The sequence below is a fragment of the Camelus dromedarius genome, chromosome 9 (genome assembly GCF_036321535.1).
Source record: "Camelus dromedarius isolate mCamDro1 chromosome 9, mCamDro1.pat, whole genome shotgun sequence".
Taxonomy (NCBI): Eukaryota; Metazoa; Chordata; class Mammalia; order Artiodactyla; family Camelidae; genus Camelus; species Camelus dromedarius.
Window position 1 is genome coordinate 52,981,401 of NC_087444.1, and position 17,051 is coordinate 52,998,451.

At 42.6% G+C, this 17,051-nt stretch overlaps 1 pseudogene; it reads right to left on the reverse strand.

The window, feature by feature from the left end:
• Positions 1 to 3,103: 3,103 nt before the first annotated feature.
• LOC135322185 (trafficking protein particle complex subunit 9-like) overlaps positions 3,104 to 17,051 on the reverse strand; it is a 62,994-nt pseudogene continuing 49,046 nt past the window's right edge.

Consider the following 17,051-nt stretch of genomic DNA (forward strand, 5'->3'; position numbering starts at 1 on the left):
CATCTGATTTTGTGAAGTTTGGAGCCTGTCCTGAGCACATGGGGTCTGGAGGTGGCCCTGTTCCTGTGGTCTTTGTTTATTCTGTGAATTATGGTGTGAATCTTTATGTTCCCAAGCTTCATCATAATTTCAAACTTAAAGGATTTAAATATGGGAGTTGGATGCCAAGTTCTGGGAATGGATTTTCAGGATAACAGCCAGGATTGGTAAAAAGTAGGGAGAATGGTTACCACCTTTAAAAAAGAAATGCTATTTTACAATTTCTGGCAGATAAATTAAAGTGCTTGTTGGGATTCTATCAGGAATGTTTAATTGGGAGACTTGCCTCCCATTTTCATGAAACAAAATAAGTTTATTATTCGTTTAGTGCCTACTGTCTGGCAATGAAGTAGCCCCTTTTCATATAGCTTTATCACTTAATCTCTACAAAGATTCCCAGGAGAACACACGTGTCACAGGTGAGGGAACAAAGATCATCCAGGGTAAGTGGCAGGAAGGCAGATGGGCTGGAGGGCTTACCCTCCTTCAGGCTGAGACAGAGACACCAAGGTTTATTGACAAGTGTGTTACTGAAGTGGTTTATTTAATACTTTGCTTCCTTGATGAAGTGGATCTCTTGAAATTGTTTATGTCTGGGTTATCTTACCCTCTCTCCTCTGCCTCAGGACTTCTCCTCGTAAGTAGTATGGATTCAGCCTGAACTGATTCAGGAAAATCAGAAAATAAAAAATTAGCCCACACAAATGTCTGATTAATCCTTGTAGTTCAGTACTTCCTAAAACTCTTAGAAACGCAAGGAAGGTGTGTTACCTTGGGGACTGAGTGCATTTGAAGAGTGAGAAATGTAGTGTGATCTGGTAAAGGCACAGGCTGTATAGACAAAGATCCGGGTTTGGATCCTGGCTCCACCAAGTACTGAAAACATGACCACCCATAGCCTCAGTTTCTTCATGTGTTAAATGGGCTGATGGAGCTCACCTACAAGCGGTCAGGTCAAAATGAGATGGTACGAGTGACTCTCAGGCAGAATGCTTGGCAAATTGCTGCCTTATAATGTCTTCTTAGGTAATTCTGTTGTCCATTGGCTTGAGAATACTTCCTCATTTGATTTAAGAAAACTAGCATACCTTAAGAATATTAAAAATAAGGAATGAAGATTTACTGATTAATATTCAGTGTATTTTTATAGGTCATTCATTTTAAAAAAAAAAGTCGGAGTTCTCTAAAGAGAATTTAATCAGTGTGCCTAGAATATGATTCAGTTAAAAATGATTTTCCTTTAAATTTTTTCAGAAATTTTCTGTGATATTTTTATTGAATAGTAGTTGAAGTTTTCTGAGGAGGGGTTACATTTTGAAAAGTTTATTCTAGTAACAATTGATACATTAAGTAGATGATTCATATCCCTGGACAGCATAAAGCCCTGGCTTTTTTTTTTTTAATATATATAATTTTGTGGGTTAGTTCTATGACATTTTATTGGGTAGAAGTATTTCTCATTTCCATTTTACAGGCAGAGAAGATGAGTCATAAGATACACATTATACAAGAGCAGCAGAGGCTGATTAATTCGGGCAGAGGAGGAAAACTGTGTGGAGAAAAAATCCTTGATTCTCAAACTGGACACATTCTGCGGTGCTGTGCAGCTGAAACGGTTTTGATTTTGCTTCTGGGTTGTCCTAGGTTTCAGCGCATGTGCCTGGAAAGGTGTCTTGGGCAAAGATCCTAATTTAAGAAGGTTGTCATTGTAAATGCTCTTAAGAGGATTAAACAAATTCCACAGCAAATAAATGAACATGTTTGGAAGGTTTTCCTCCCTCATGTAATTTCCAGAAAACAGACATGATTCACTTGCTAAAGCAAACACACAGGTATATTAATGAGTCTGGTTCACATGACTGGACAGCACGGAGGGAGCCTCATCTATTGGCGTGGGTTCCACTGCAGGAACCGCACCTGAAGTTTTAATTAGAATTTATTTCCAGAGAGTGCTGCTCCAGCCTTTTTCTCCCCAATGTAAGAAAATGCCCTCCTTGCCTGGCCGTTAGTGGGCAGAGCCCCGTGGCTAACACACTCCTCTGATCATCAGGAGGATGATGGAGCCAGTTTGCTTAGACACGCTTAGCTACACTCGCAGTGGGGATCATCAGTCTCTTCTGTGTGTTCACCTCCACGTGCAGAGGAGAAAATCGAGTTTTGCTGCTGACAAGCGCTAATTGACCACCGGTTGTTTCAGAGGGACTGTGATGTTGAAAAGTGGAGTCCCTTTTATTTTTACATGTTGGATGCAGACAAACTGCACGGCGACAACCCCACTGTAAGTACACCCACCAGGGAGGGGTTCGGAGCTTGGATCTGCATGTTTTAGTATTCAGATCCTGGCACTGGTCAGCTTACAGTGTTCTCTCTGGGTTTGGGAGACTGTTTCTGTAGTGATTTCTTTGGTTTCCAATAAATTTGCACAGCCGTCTCCTTCAGTCGAGTTCTGATGATTTCAGTGGGGAGGGGCATGTGAAAGTGGTGCGGGCAGAGAGGTGCAATGAAGACTAGACACCATCTGGTTACCTCTCAATTTTTATGGGCCAAAAATGCTTGTCTTGTTTTCTTTTCTCCTCCATCCACCCCTTCAGGTCAGGGAGTCGTCTTCAAGAATTTCTTCCTAAAATATAAAGTAAAGATGAAGGCAGTGTGTCTCCTTGGTTGATTTCATTTGACTTGGGTTCATTGTTAAAGATTTTCTGGTGAGACTTTTATGAGCTCTTAAAAACTGGAAGAGCAGCACAACCAAGGAGAGAAAGTCAGAGAAACGAGACAGCGGCCCCTGTGAGGTCTGGGGGACGAGGGCAGGAGGTGGGGCAGAGGCAGCACCATGGCCTCCCCTGCAGCCCTGAGGCCAACTTGTGCATGTAAAGCCAGCATCTCTTGTCGCCATGTGTTCTACCAGGACTCCCACTAAAGGAATGCGTGGAGATTTGGGGAGGCCTTACCTTTTACCCTCTTGTCAAACATCTTTATTGCTGACTGTATTTATTCAAGATGACACAGAGATCACCTGCAGAGCTTGAGGGAGTGGTGCTTGCTTCCTGTCTTGCCCACCCTAGGCTCACTCATCAGACACTTGATTCTTACAGGCACTGCAGTGCCCGTGGGGGGAGCTCTGCTCCTGGGGGTCTCTGCTCCTGTAGGGGGAGCTCTGCTCCTCGAGGAGCTGGACACGGGTGTGCTCACATTGGAGCCGGTCGCACCAGCGCTGATCCCACTCCACATGGTGAGCCCTTTGTGTAAGTAGTAGAGGTGGGATCCAGAGTCTTCCTGTGTCTACGGAGTTCTCCACTAAAGCCAACTTGGAGGAAAGAAAGAAAATGCCTGTTCCATGACTGTGTCCTAAGGGTTTAAAGCTCACTGGGGAGCACACGTGAGATCTCATCCAGTAAATACTCTCGGGTCTTGACTCTGACTTGTCATGAATTTGGCATTCTCATAATGTTATTTCTCTTAAAATACATGTAAGCAATCATTTTTGTGTGATGGTTATGTGTGCGTAAGGGTCCTGAAGAAACTGTTTTGGATGGAAGTGTGGGCATCAGTGGTACCAGAAGGGCTGGTGGCCCTGGGGGCTGCCCGAGCTCCACACCATTTGTTACCAGCAGTCCTTCAGATTGCATCTTATTCCAGAGCTCACCGGGACTCCCATATCTCACTATGTGTCTTGAGAGAATATTTGTTCAGAGGGGAGGGGACAGGGTGCTTCCAAGTCTGGGTTCTGGGGTTCCCTGTCTAAAGGTGGCACTGGCACAGATCCTTTATTCATGGAGTAATGAAGCCCCCAGTCTCGTGGTTAACTGGGCCTCCCTGTCCTTCTTCATGTTAGGAGCCGGAGGGCTTGGGTAAGGCCCCCAAACCTGTTTTTGGTGAGCTTTCAGCCCTATCACACCACTTGGGTTGTCCCATTTCAGTCACATGACTGAATTTTGCAGGTAGGTGTGACTCCTGGACAGTGCCTGGGGCTTCCAGGTTTCCCCTACAGTAGGGACACTGAAGAAGGTTCATCCCTTAAGGTGTGTTCGGGGGCCTCGAGGACAATTAGGGATTCACAGACAGACATCTTGATGGGTGGCAATCAGGCCTGATTCTTGGAAGAACAGGAATTCCATTAGTATTGTAACAGTGAACTTAAGGGAGGAATTCTGGAAGGTCTGATGCAATTGAGATTAAAAATATTACCTGGTTTTTATTGTTAGCAGTAGTGGTTTTTAACCCTTAGGCCCAGTCCCCGCTTTGTATAAGAAATATTTTGTAACCTTTCTTTTTTGGTGTCCGGAATTGAACATCATAGAAAGTGTAACATAAGTATAGATATGATAAACAAATAGACAGGTAGATGGAAAGATGGGGTACCTAAATTCTTATATTATGGGGTATTTTATATTCTATGCTAATTAGTGACCTCTCAGGACACAAGGCACATACAAAGGAAGTCACTTATTATAAACTATTTTTCCAAGCCTTACCTAACTGGGAAACAAGTGGCTTCACAATGTTAGAGCACCTCCCAGGTCCCCGGGGAAATCTCCTTGTCAGAGTTACACTTGCTGATGGTGTCCTCTGCCAAGTGCAAGTAAATGCGGTTCAGAAGCTGCCCGGAGGCTGACTCTGGGGATTCCTTCTCCATCGCAGCTGTGAGGGAGCCTTGCCTTTCCTGACCACAACCACAGAGGCGATTTTAAATCTCTGAAAACTGCCATAGCAGTGTATATCACAACCCCCACAAGGTATGTTGAATAAAGTAGAAAACTTTAAGTGTCTCCTTTAGGATAGAAATAGGATATCAAATAAATCATGATTTAAAAAATTCTAGTGCCCTAATAAGTGCTACATTACACTGGCTGCATTATTATGTTAGACAACTTCATTACCGCTTTTCATATCACATATTGTAGTTAGATTTTACTTATCTTTCTTTTTCTCTAAAGAGAAAAAAATTCATATGATGCGTTCTTGTGTCAGAGGTGACGAGCAGAGAGCAAGAGTAAAGCCGGGAATCGTGATGCTGGTCAGTCTAAAATCAGCTCCGTCACTGCACAGATCATCTTGACTAATTTTACTGCACTTTTTGGAATTACCTTCTCACTTGGAAAAACCCCTGTGTCAGTTAGATTTGTTAGTAAAACAATTCTTTTTCTTACCTAGAGCATCAGTGATGTTTTCAAGACGATAAAAAAAAATGCCCATGGCATTTAAACAGTTGCTTGTTCTCATAATTCATGGCTCACGGTCTCATATTTGTCACAACTGGAGAACTGTGTTTTCTGTGTGCAAATTCTCATTGCTTTGGTGACGCAGGGACACGTGTCCTTACTGGATGGAGTATGATAGTAGTTGTTTGCATTCTCTCCCTAAATCTGGAGTCCTGTGTTATGTTTCCTGTTAACTTAAAAATATGAATATTGTTATTTACCTAAATAGCTAACATCGCACCAGTGATGCATATCAAATTGGTCCAATATTAAATGAGACTGTAATTTCACAACACACTGTTCCAAAATTTGGATTGATTGTTCAATTATACCAGGGACATTAGCTGTTTTAATTGAATCAATCATTGCTTTCTTCAATAAAAGTTTCCATTCCATCTGCTCTTTTGGTTTATTGTTCTTCAGTGTTTCATTTGCTTTCTTTCCCGAATATATATGATTTTGGCTTTTGTCATTGAAAATCATTGCTGGTTTTGCTACCTCATGCTGGAGAGGAAGCCTTGTGACTGTTTTATAGTCACTGATTTCATGGTTGTATGAGTGCTTAATGCCACCTTGCAGGGGTGTGGAGACCTAATGAAGTGTGTACATAAAAGTCTTAGTCTACACTGAGTGCAGGGTTAGTGTTAGCAGCTCATGTCATCAGTATCATAATTAATCCTTTACAATCATCCTCTATTAATCAGTGTTATCCTTCTATCGTCTCCAGGAGAGGAAATGTAGTATTCTAAATGCAAATCTTTGCCAAACTTTTAGTCAATTCAACACTTTTAAAGCTTTGCTGTCAATAGGACTGTGTGCCTGCTATCCCTACTTTTGCTTCTCCTGACCCAGGACGCGGTCTCCACGGCTGATTATCCACGAGACACTGGATTCTTGGTCCCATGGCTCTGTGTGTTCTGGGACATCTGGGGACTTCAACACTGTCTTAGGGGCTTTGGGTCCCACCTCTTCATAGCATTGCTGAGATGAGATCTGTGTGTTCACCCTCATTCTTGAGTGTACGGTGCAGTTTTTCTAGGACCAACACAAGCCACCGTGGCACCACTGCTTTGAAAAAATGCTGGGACAGCATGTGCTTGTCAGTTCTTGGGTTTAAAATTTTCTGTTCTAATTTCTAAAATGGGGTATATTGACAGATACACTCTATGTAAACAGAAGCTCTGTGGGGTTTTCAGCAACTTCTAAGAGCATAAATACTCCTGAAGCAGCTAACCTTCCTCCCAACAAGTGAGGAGCAAGCCGGTAAGACCTGGGTGCCTGTGGCAGCCAAGCTCTGCAGCCCAGGCTGCTCACTGAAGCACAAGGAGAAAAAGTTAAAAACCTACTTCCATGTTGTCTTTCACAGAATCTCAGAACTGAACGTTTTAATATTTAAAGAGAGGTGTTTATTTTTTTAATAAATTATTTTTTTCCTTTTTCAGTATTATTAGGTAGAATTATTACAGTTCAACTCCAGATACACATATTGCATTTAAATACATGTATAGAGTATACTGCATTTTTTTAGTTTACATATATGTACTAATTAGTTTCTAAGAACAGATTAGAGCTTTAGATTTTTAAACTTACATAGTTACCAGAGGAATAAAGCCAACTACAAAAGAATAATCAACAGAATATGGTAATCCAATCACAAAGGACAGTCAGATGTTCTTACACATATTCAAGAAATCAAAATAATAATTAGTTCATTTGTGGTCTTATTATTATTGCTATTCATTTTAGATTCCTCATAAATGAAGTCATATGGCATTTTTCTTTCTCTTTCCACCCCACTCCACTTAGAATGACAGTCTTCAGGTCCATCCATGTTGCTGCAAATGGCATCTTTTATGGCTGAGTAGTATTCCATTGTAGATATGTATCACCTCGTCTTTATCCAGTCATGTGCTGTTGGACATTTGTGTTGTTTCCATGTTCCTTGTTCTATGTCCCTTCTGGCAACAATTACTTATTTTAAATATTTTCCACCTTAAAATCCTTCCTGAAGGAGATGTGGTAACAAGAATCAAAAACAGTTACAGCACAGGGTTGAGTGTGATGGGCCCTGGGGGTTTGGTAGGAAGGTTAGTGGAAAGGATTTCAGATTCTGATCAAATGATTCCTCCTATTGTAGCCCTGCTGACCGCCTCTCTCACTGCCTGCCCTACAAGTCTGACCAGTCCCTTCTGTGAATCCCTCTCTATTTTGCACAAATTTTGTCCAATTGTTGTCATCCCACAGGGACCTTAGTTGAGGCACCTAAGCTCCTGTGTTGGTTTCTTCCATCAGCCCTTAACTTCCTTGGAAGCCAGGACTGTCTCATTGCCCCAAGGATCCCTAATGCCTAGTGAGATGCCTGATACAGCTGGTACTTAACGAGCACATGGGTCAAATGGAAAAACCTGATCAAAGAAAACACCCTCATTTTTCAGACATGCCTACTTGAGTACATAGGGTAAAATGACATGTCTTCTGGGATTTGCTGCCAAATACTTCAACAAAGGACAAGGAAAAGAACAAAGGTCTGAATAAAAGAAATATGGAAAAGTTTCTGAATTCCTTAATTTAGGTAATGGGCTTATTGTACTATACTTATTGATGTATACTTAAATTATTTTTTAATTTTGCTATCATTAGCTGAATAGCAAGTATTAATACGTATTAATTGAAATCCTTAGAGCTGACCAAACTTACCCCACATAAAATCCTTAATGTCCTAGTAGTCTGTCTTACAGAAATCTTTTCCCACAAAGGCAGGGATAAAGGGAAAGACAGATCCCTGCAGTGTTTCCAAGTTGTCAAAAGACCAAAGGCTGACACAAAATAAGAGATTTTAAAAAAGATAAAGAGGCTGAAATCAATGTCCCGAAAACCTAGCTAAGAATTCTAAATGGCCCAACTTAACTAACCTCAGCACTGGCGCATCAAGAATGGGGCAAATAACACCTAGTGGATTTTTTTTTAAATAAATAAATAATGATCCAGTTCCTACCACAGGCAATTATGATAAGACTGAGTATAAGTTCTAACAACAAATAGTGTACAAATTATAATTTCAACTTCATTCAAACTGCTTCTTCTATAAAATCTGAATCCTTTTTTCTTAAGACAGATTTGTGGCATATGACCTAGTGATAAAATTTTCAACCTGCTTGTATTCAAAATGTTCACCAATGTGACAGTTTATTACATCAACTATTGCTTTTTGGGAAACCCATGTGCCTTGTCACTCTCTTTCATAAGATTTCCTGTGGAAAATTCAATCCCTCATTCAGGAAATGGCTGAGCAAACGGTCTGATGGAAAATCTTCATACACTGCAACACAAGAAAATGAAAATGACTGTGAGCAGCCTGTGAAGCCGGCAGACACACACAGCGCATGGCTGTGTTCCCGCCTCGACTTTCTGTAACCAGCAGGGAAAATGTGCTTCTCAAGAAATAGACATAAACACTTTTCAGATCCTGAGAACACAATTTCCCTTTCAGGGTTTAGTGGGCTTCCATTTAATTCTATGAGAAGTGTTTAAAACAGCAGAACAACAGCTGAGATAGGGTTTAAAGTAACTTTTATGTCTTAGTGAAAATAAAGACAGCTGATAGTTATCATTTTTACTTTATTTGATCTCACTCTTCTACGTTACCTCCCCAACTTCCTCCACAAAATGATGGTGAACATCCCCTCCTGGGTCAGAAGGCTAAGTAGAAAGTACCGATCACATGGAGGTATGCTTTGTTGTTTTATTTTTCAAAAGAAACATGTTTCATTGATGTGATTTAATAATTAAGATCAAGAAAAAGTCTATTCAATAAATGGTAGCCAACACATGTCGTCATAGCTGCTCATCAGGTTTGGCCCCACGTTTCACACATTTACATGGACATCTGCCATGTGTTGTCATGGGACATGGTGAGTGGGGACAGGGTCTCTGCTCTCACAGGGCACACAGCCTGGTGGGGGAAGCGGTGTTCAATCATTACCATTTTTTTTAATGTACTTACAAATTATGGGAATTGCTACTTCAAAAGAACAAAATGAGTCAATGAAAGTGAAAAATACAAGTACTGTATTTAGGCTGAGGGAAGACAGGGAACCTCTTTGAAGAGCTGACACTCCACTGAGATCAAAAGGACAACTCCGGTGCTGCAGGTGAAGTGCAGGGACACACTGATAAAGGGCTGATATCCAGAATATACCAAAATCTCTTTAAACTCAACAAGAAGAATGAATAACCTGATTAAAAAATGAGCAAAATGCCTGAGCACACACCTCATCATAGAAGGAAACTAGATGCCAAAGAAGTCTATGGAAACATGCTCCACAGCATCTGTCATCAAGGGGATGCAGACTGAAACAGCGAGGTACCACTGCACACCTGTCGGAACTGCCAAAACGCAGAACACTGACAATACTGATTGCTGGTGAGGTTGTGGAGCGACAGGAATTCTCATGCATTGCTGGTGGGAATGTAAAATGGCCCAGATACTTTGGAAGATGGTCTGGCAATTTTTTACAAAACTAAACGTACTCCTACCATATGATCCGGCAACTGTGCTCCTTGGTGTTTACTCGACAAAATGGAAACTTATGTCCACACACAAATCTGCATACAGATGTTAATAGCAGCTTTATTCATAATCACCAGAACTCAGAAGCAACTAAGCTGTTCTTCAGTAGGTGAATGGATAAATAAACTGTGGTCCAGCCAGAAAATGGACTATTCTTTGGTGTTAAAATGAAATGAGTTATCAAGGCATGGAAAGACATGGAGGAAACTTAAATGCATATTATTAAGTGAAAGAAGCCAATCTGGGAAGGTTCTGCAACTGTCTGATTCCAACTGTCTGGTGTTCTGGGAAAGGCAAAACCACAGAGACTAAAAGATCAGTGGCTGTCAGAGGCTAGAGGGGAAGGAGAAATGAATGACGTGCAGCACGGAGCATTTTTAGGGTCACTAAGACAGACTACTCCGTATGATGCTGTGACGGTGGATACATGTCATTTTACATCTTTCCAAACCCACAGAGTGCACACCACCAAGTGTAAATCCTAGTGTCAAGTACGGGCTCTGGGTGATGATGACGTGTCAGTGTAGTTTCACCCATTGTCGCAAATACACCCTCTGGTGCAGGCGTCAATAGTGAGGAGGCTGTGGGGACAAACTGCAGTTCATACACCCAATCCAGCCCCAGCCACCGCTGTTAATAAAGCTCTGTGGGTGTGTGGATTGTCCGGCTGCTCTGGCGTCTGAACAGCAGAACTGAGCAGCTGCATCGGAGAGCAGGAAGTTTGCAAACCCTGAAATATTTACTCCCAAGTCCTTGACAGAAAAAGTCTGCTGAGCCCTGTTCTAAACGAATCACAATTCACCCTGATGAGACAGGACAGCAGGGCCCAAACCAGGCATGGTTAATGGGACTGAAGCAATGTTTTAGTTCCAAAATCTTTGCTGAAGTCCTGCAGGTCCAGCGACAGACTGTAGCCAGGAAGTGTCTGCAGAAGGAGTCGGTAGCAGGTCTTCCCACCAGGCACCGGGATGCCGGGGGCCGGGCGCTTCACGGGGGCCACCCGCTTGAAGAAGGCGGACTTGCAGTGGAAACCGATCAACTCATAGAGCTCGGAGAGGATACTGCACTGCTGAATTCTCTCCTCGGAATGCTGAAGCACAGGGAGAAAAGCAACAAGCATCTGAACGAAACATGTAAGTGAAAAAAGACATGTAAAAATGGTTTTCCTGTAAAACAGAGACGCGATGACACAGGAAGGAAGAGGAAGGCTGACTTCGTGCACTGACGGGACCGGATGCAGAAACGCAGGGAAGCAGGGCTGTGCAGACGCTCCAGACCCCCTCTGGGCCCCACCTCTCCGTGTTCAGCCTGTCCTTTTACTAGAAAGGCCCGTATTCCTTGAAACAGAGGAATCTGCTACCTACACCTGAGACACAGAGAAGGGAAGGAGCAAAAGGAAAGGAAAGTAAAGGAACAACAGTTAATCTAGGCCCTAGGGTTTGGGCGGGACTTTCACCAATCACACAACTTCTCAAAGCACAGAGCACACAGTGAGAGGCTGACAGAGTGACTGCGACTTCTGCTTCTTAAGCACCAGCTACCTGCCAGCACATGCTGTGCCCCTTACTGAATCATTACAATCATCTCAGAAACTATTACTACCCCGGCTCACAGGCAAGGAAATCTGAAACTCGGAGAGGAATTATTATCATCCTGGACAATGTCCCATGACCCAGAATTGTCAGAGCCTCCACAGACCCTGGACTAAAATGCTCCATTTCACCACAGGCCCTGAGCCTCAGGCTGAGGCCACATCAGGTCTGCACAGGCCCAGAGTACGAGCCTGTGGGACAGGGAATGCTCCCACTCGAAATGCCAGGCCAAGACCCTCAGAAACCTATGAAATGAAACCAAATCCCCAAACTGATTTCCAACCCACTGCCCTCTCTGGGAAGACTGCTCGGCACATCTGCACTGTCACCTGTGCACAGGCTGAGCAAGGGCCCAGACAGTGACGTGAGGTCCCACTGGAAGTGGCTCAGAGACCACTTCATCACAGGACAGACTCTCCTGGCTTTCAACGTTAACTCTCCATTCCATTTCCAACTGGAAAGTAAGTTTAGACTTGTTTTCCTCTCCTAGAAACAAAGAGAGTGGTAACATCAGCAGGAAGCTCAAGACAGAGTAAGAGTCTCCTGGCCATCTGGAAGGATAGGCTGAGGAGGGAACAGAGACAAGAATCAGAAAGACCCATATTCCAGTCCAAAGTCTGCACATCACTCGCTTTGACAGTTTCCTTATGAATACAGATGATAAAATCTAATTATGATTGTTGGGAAAAATAAATGAAATAACGTATGCCACTAGCATAGGTCTAAAATTCTCCATGAGTGTCCCAGAAATGGACGTGATCGTGGTTAGTTACTGTCTGCCAAGTCTTGGGTGCTAAGCCCACATCAGCCAGCCAGAGATGTGCCAGAGAATACCTCACCAGCCAGCAGCCTTCTCCAACTTGGAAACTCACAGTGTCTGAAGAACAGGCAGTGGTGGATGCTTTGGGACACTCTGGAGGTAGCACTCCAGTGATGACTTTAAAAAGCTGGGGAGAATTTAGGGGACCATACAGTTCAAATATAGAAAACACATTCCATGTCTGCCCACATTCATCTCTAGCCATGATGATTCAGAGAGGAAATACATATTCAAACTTACACCAATTTCCCACATAAGTGCATCAAAACAATTTGGAAAGAATGTAACTTTCTTCTCTAGATCAAAAAGCAGGGATTACAAGGTTTGTACTGAGAGCCCTACTTGTTAAACATCTGCTAACATAACCGGGTCCACTATTAGTCATCATAATTCGAAGTGAAGGATGGAATAGAACAAAGCCAAGCTATTATGGTCTGGTCTTTCTTTGGGTTACAATGACACATAGGACACGGACAGGTCAATAAGGAACCACTCTGCCGTGATCATGGAGCAGGGGAACGGGATGAGGGGCAAGATGTATGACGCAGCCGCAGCTGTGCCTGTGCTTCTAGGCAGGTACCCAAAGTCACCTCGACAAGGTGTCAAACGCTTGTGCCCACGTCCTCATCACCTGACATGTATTAAAGAGAAATGGAAACCTATAAAAGGCCAATGCATTTGGTGGTTACACCGTCCAAAGAGCAAAGTCACAGTTTGACAACTGGCCGTCTTGGTTTCCTGGAATTCATTCTTGGAGAACCTTAAAAACCGCTCCTCTGTCCTCAAGAAGTGCTGCCTACTTGTCCTAAATTTGGCTCAAGGATACAGCACGTTCACATGGACTTTAATGTCTGCACAGATTTGACTGTCTTTCTCCAGGTTCACTTGTCCTTCCTGAAGAGACCTGAGTTAAGTCCATCCTCCGTAAGGTCAATTCCCTCCAGTGGCAACTCATCGAGCCTGCAATTAAAAGCCAACTGAACAGGACTGTCCTCAGCTAAAAATGTCACCCACCTTCACTGCTTTCTTAATCTCCTCTCCTGGCTAATTACAACAGACTAACACCTCCCTCCACCCAGCTCCCCAACTATGTCAAACAGAAATTAATGTCCATAAAACAGGAGACATCTCCATAGTCACCTCTGAATTCCTAGCATATAGTAATGTCAATAAAAAGAACTATGATTATGGCTTCTTTCCTTTAAAACCTTTCTGGTTATTTAAATGAGACCTTGGAAGAGAGGTGTTTGGGTCCAGTATCTTCATCCAGAAGACTCTGGAGGCCTTTTTCAGAATGGCTGTTTACTGATTCATTCAAAACACAACTTCTCATTCCGGGAGGAGCCGTGATTTCCTGCCAGGAGTTTGTGGTCACTCTCATGCCAGAACAGCTTTAAACTATATCCTTACATTGGATTTGCTATTTTTCCCCTCTTCCAACAAAATTCACTTTCCTTAATTTCTTGCCTTGAGGAATTTTTTTTCCTTTCTAATTCACCCTTTAGTAAAGCAGGCTTCTCAGGATGTGCTTGGACTTACATAGGATCAGCCATCCAACTCTCAGAGTGAGAGGCCTGGGGCTCAACTCCTGCCCTCCTGTCAGGGCAACTGAAACTCAGTTCAGGAGCCAACCAGCACCTGAGGGCTTCTAAGGCTCACGTATCTCCCAGAATCCCTGCTTTCTGGTTTGTCTTGGCTTCTGAGGATTTCCCCTCACTTTCTTGACAATTAGCTGCACAGCTTGAAAAATGAGGAAGGAAGGTTTTATTTCTTAATCAGCATTTTAAGGAACTTGTGTAACGAAGGTTTTCACGAGTTTCTAGAACCCTCTATTGCTGAGACAGAAAACACACCAGACATTTTCTAAATTTAGGTATCTTGTGCATTTTTTCTTTTCTTTAGTTTTCTTAACTGCTAAGAGACTTTTTTAATTAAAAAAGTAAGGCCCCAAATAGGATAGAATATTGAAAGGGCAAACAAAATTAAAGGGCAAAGACAGAAAAATGATAAGTACTCTACAAAGTTAATAGAATACATACACTATGGATCAGATCAGCAATTCTCAGTAACAGCTAATTGAAACATGACCATGAGGCAAAACGTCTCTCCTGTCAGGAGATGGCCAACAGAAAATAGAATTAAAACAACAAACTAAAATTCTAAGTCTGGTGAGGTATAGAATGCTACCAGCTAAATGTGTCTTCTTCTGGAAAAGAGGGAGGCTCACCAGCTCTTTACTGTGGAGCCTGAGCCCAGGGGAGGGCGGTGAAGTGAGCTGTGTAAGTACCCAATTAGCAAAGTGAGTGATGAATAAAGAGACGTGAGCTTTGATGACAGAGATGATACTACTATTCACTTGTCCTGTAAAGTATGTCTTCAAGTTCAGTGATCAATACCTTGGCGTCCTCAGGGATTGCGATTATAGGAAAATGCACAGCCCAGACCCAGTCCTCCTCTGTGAGCTCGTGACACAGCACTTAGATGTCTCAAGGGCACCTCCAACTCCACCTTCAAAGAGCTGACTTCATGGTGCTCCTCCCATAGCCGTCCTGCCCAGGGCCCCTGGTCGGGAGGCAAGGTCTCCTTGCCTCTCCCAACTCAGGCCCATCACTCACAGAAGTGCCTGGACCCCTCCTTCAGGGCTCAGATTTCCTCAGTCACCGAGTCCAACCACCCACTCCTGTCCTACCAGGTATTCACTGGCACTCACTCAGCGCTGACTGTGTGCTGGGGACCACACTGCACACTGTGCACACGTTATCTCACTGGATGTCCACAGCAGTCCTGGGAAGTGGGTACATCACTGCTTCAATTGATTAGATAAGCTGTTTCACTTCCTTGAGGGCATCATCCAAAGTGACACGGCTACTGAGCCACAAAACTGGGACTGAAAACCACTTGAAAATTGAACACTGCTACACCTCGCAGCCACCCTACTCTGACTCATCACATCACATCCTGCCAAGCCTAGTAAATGTTTGCAAGCATTCTACAAGCACAAAAGTGATCTACTAGAGTACCCCACTCCCCTAATTAAAATCTGTCAATGACGGTCTGCTGCCCTTAAGAGAAAGCCCCACCGGGCCTGAGCACAGCCCAACTGCACGGCATCCGCATTCCCTGCACGGCCGCACCGCCTCACCCACCACTCAGCACTACACGTGCCGTGTCCAGCACAAGGATGCTGACTCCGTACAACCCAGGGCTCGTCTCACTCAAACAATGATCACCTTCTTCAGTGGTCACCCTCTTCAATGCTGACTCTTAGAAAAATTGATTCTCAGGATGAATCAATATCTTTTTTCTTACAACTTCCAATCATTGATAATGAGATCCCCCAAAATAAAGAAGACCTAATCCTCAGTCTCATCTGTAAAGTGGTAATAACAAGGAAATATGTGAGGTTTTAAGAGAAATAGTATTCATGTGAGGCTGAGGGACAATTCCCAACATACAGTAAGCACTCAATATGTGCTTACTTAATATTAATAAAAATAGATTCCATTCCAGCAACATTAAATCAATGTTTTATGGCTTTGTCCAACAGACTACAGACAAACTGTTGGACGAACCCCTTTGTGCAGGTCAGCACAAGCATACTGGAAGAGGTAAGCGCTGACTCCAGTTACAGCTGCAGCCAACCAGCACTACGGGGCGGGGGCAGTTTGCTCAAACTCTTACATGTTGTTTGAGCATTTAGTTGTAGTTATTGAATAAAGACATTTGTTCTTTAGTCAAAGCTCCTGAAACATTAATCTTCAAAGATTGATGCAAATTAGGTTTCAAGTACAACACTCTCACTAGAAATTATTTGAAAATGTTAGTCTTAGCTCCTCTGCACATCAAAAGGGCATGTTCTTAATGTATCTGACTATATACACTGAAAGGATTGTTTAAAAGAAATTAACATGAAGCCATCCTGAATAAGCTTTCAGTATCATCTGCACTGTGCCCCACCCAAAGGTCTCATTTCTCACTTCCACATAGGTATTCAGGTAGCTTAACTTGGGTGTTTGTTTCTTATAACACAGGGGTGGGAGGAGTTGTGGATAGATTTATGTAGGAAATATAAACCTAGCATATTTGCTGTGTAAGAATCCTAGAAATAAACAAATTGATATATAGTCCCACCCTTAAGAAGCTCAGCCTTTCCATTTACAACAGCATTAAAAATAAAATGAGAGATACATTTAACAAAAATTTACAAGATTTACACATTGAACATTTTGAAGTATCACCAAAAAAATTTAAAAGATCTACATATATGGAAGACATCCAATGTTCATGGAATGGTAGACAATATTGTTAAAAATGTTAAGACTCCCTAAAGTGATCTACAAATTCAATGGAATCCCTATCAAAATTCCAGCCGAGTTCTTCGGAAAAATTGAAAAACTGACCCCAAAATTCATATGGAATTGCAAGGGACACAGGTCAGACAAAACAATCTTGAAAAAGAAGAGCAAAGTTGGAGGACTCACTTTAAAGTTTACTACAAACCTATAGTACTCAAGTCATTATGGTACTGGCATAAGTTTGGATACATAAATCTATGAGACACAATAAAAAATGCAGGGAGGGAACTTACATCTACAGTCAGTTTTCCACAAGGGTGCCAACAACAATCCATTGAAAGAATAGTCTATTCAACAAATGGTGCAGAGACACCTGGGTATCTGCAGGCAAAAGAATGAATCTGGAATCTGGACCCCCCTATTGCATATAACAAATAAAAATTAATTCAAAATGGATCACAGACAGAAACGTAAAAACTAAACCTATAAACTTTCTAAAAGAAGACATAGTATAAATCTTTGTGGTCCTAGGATAAG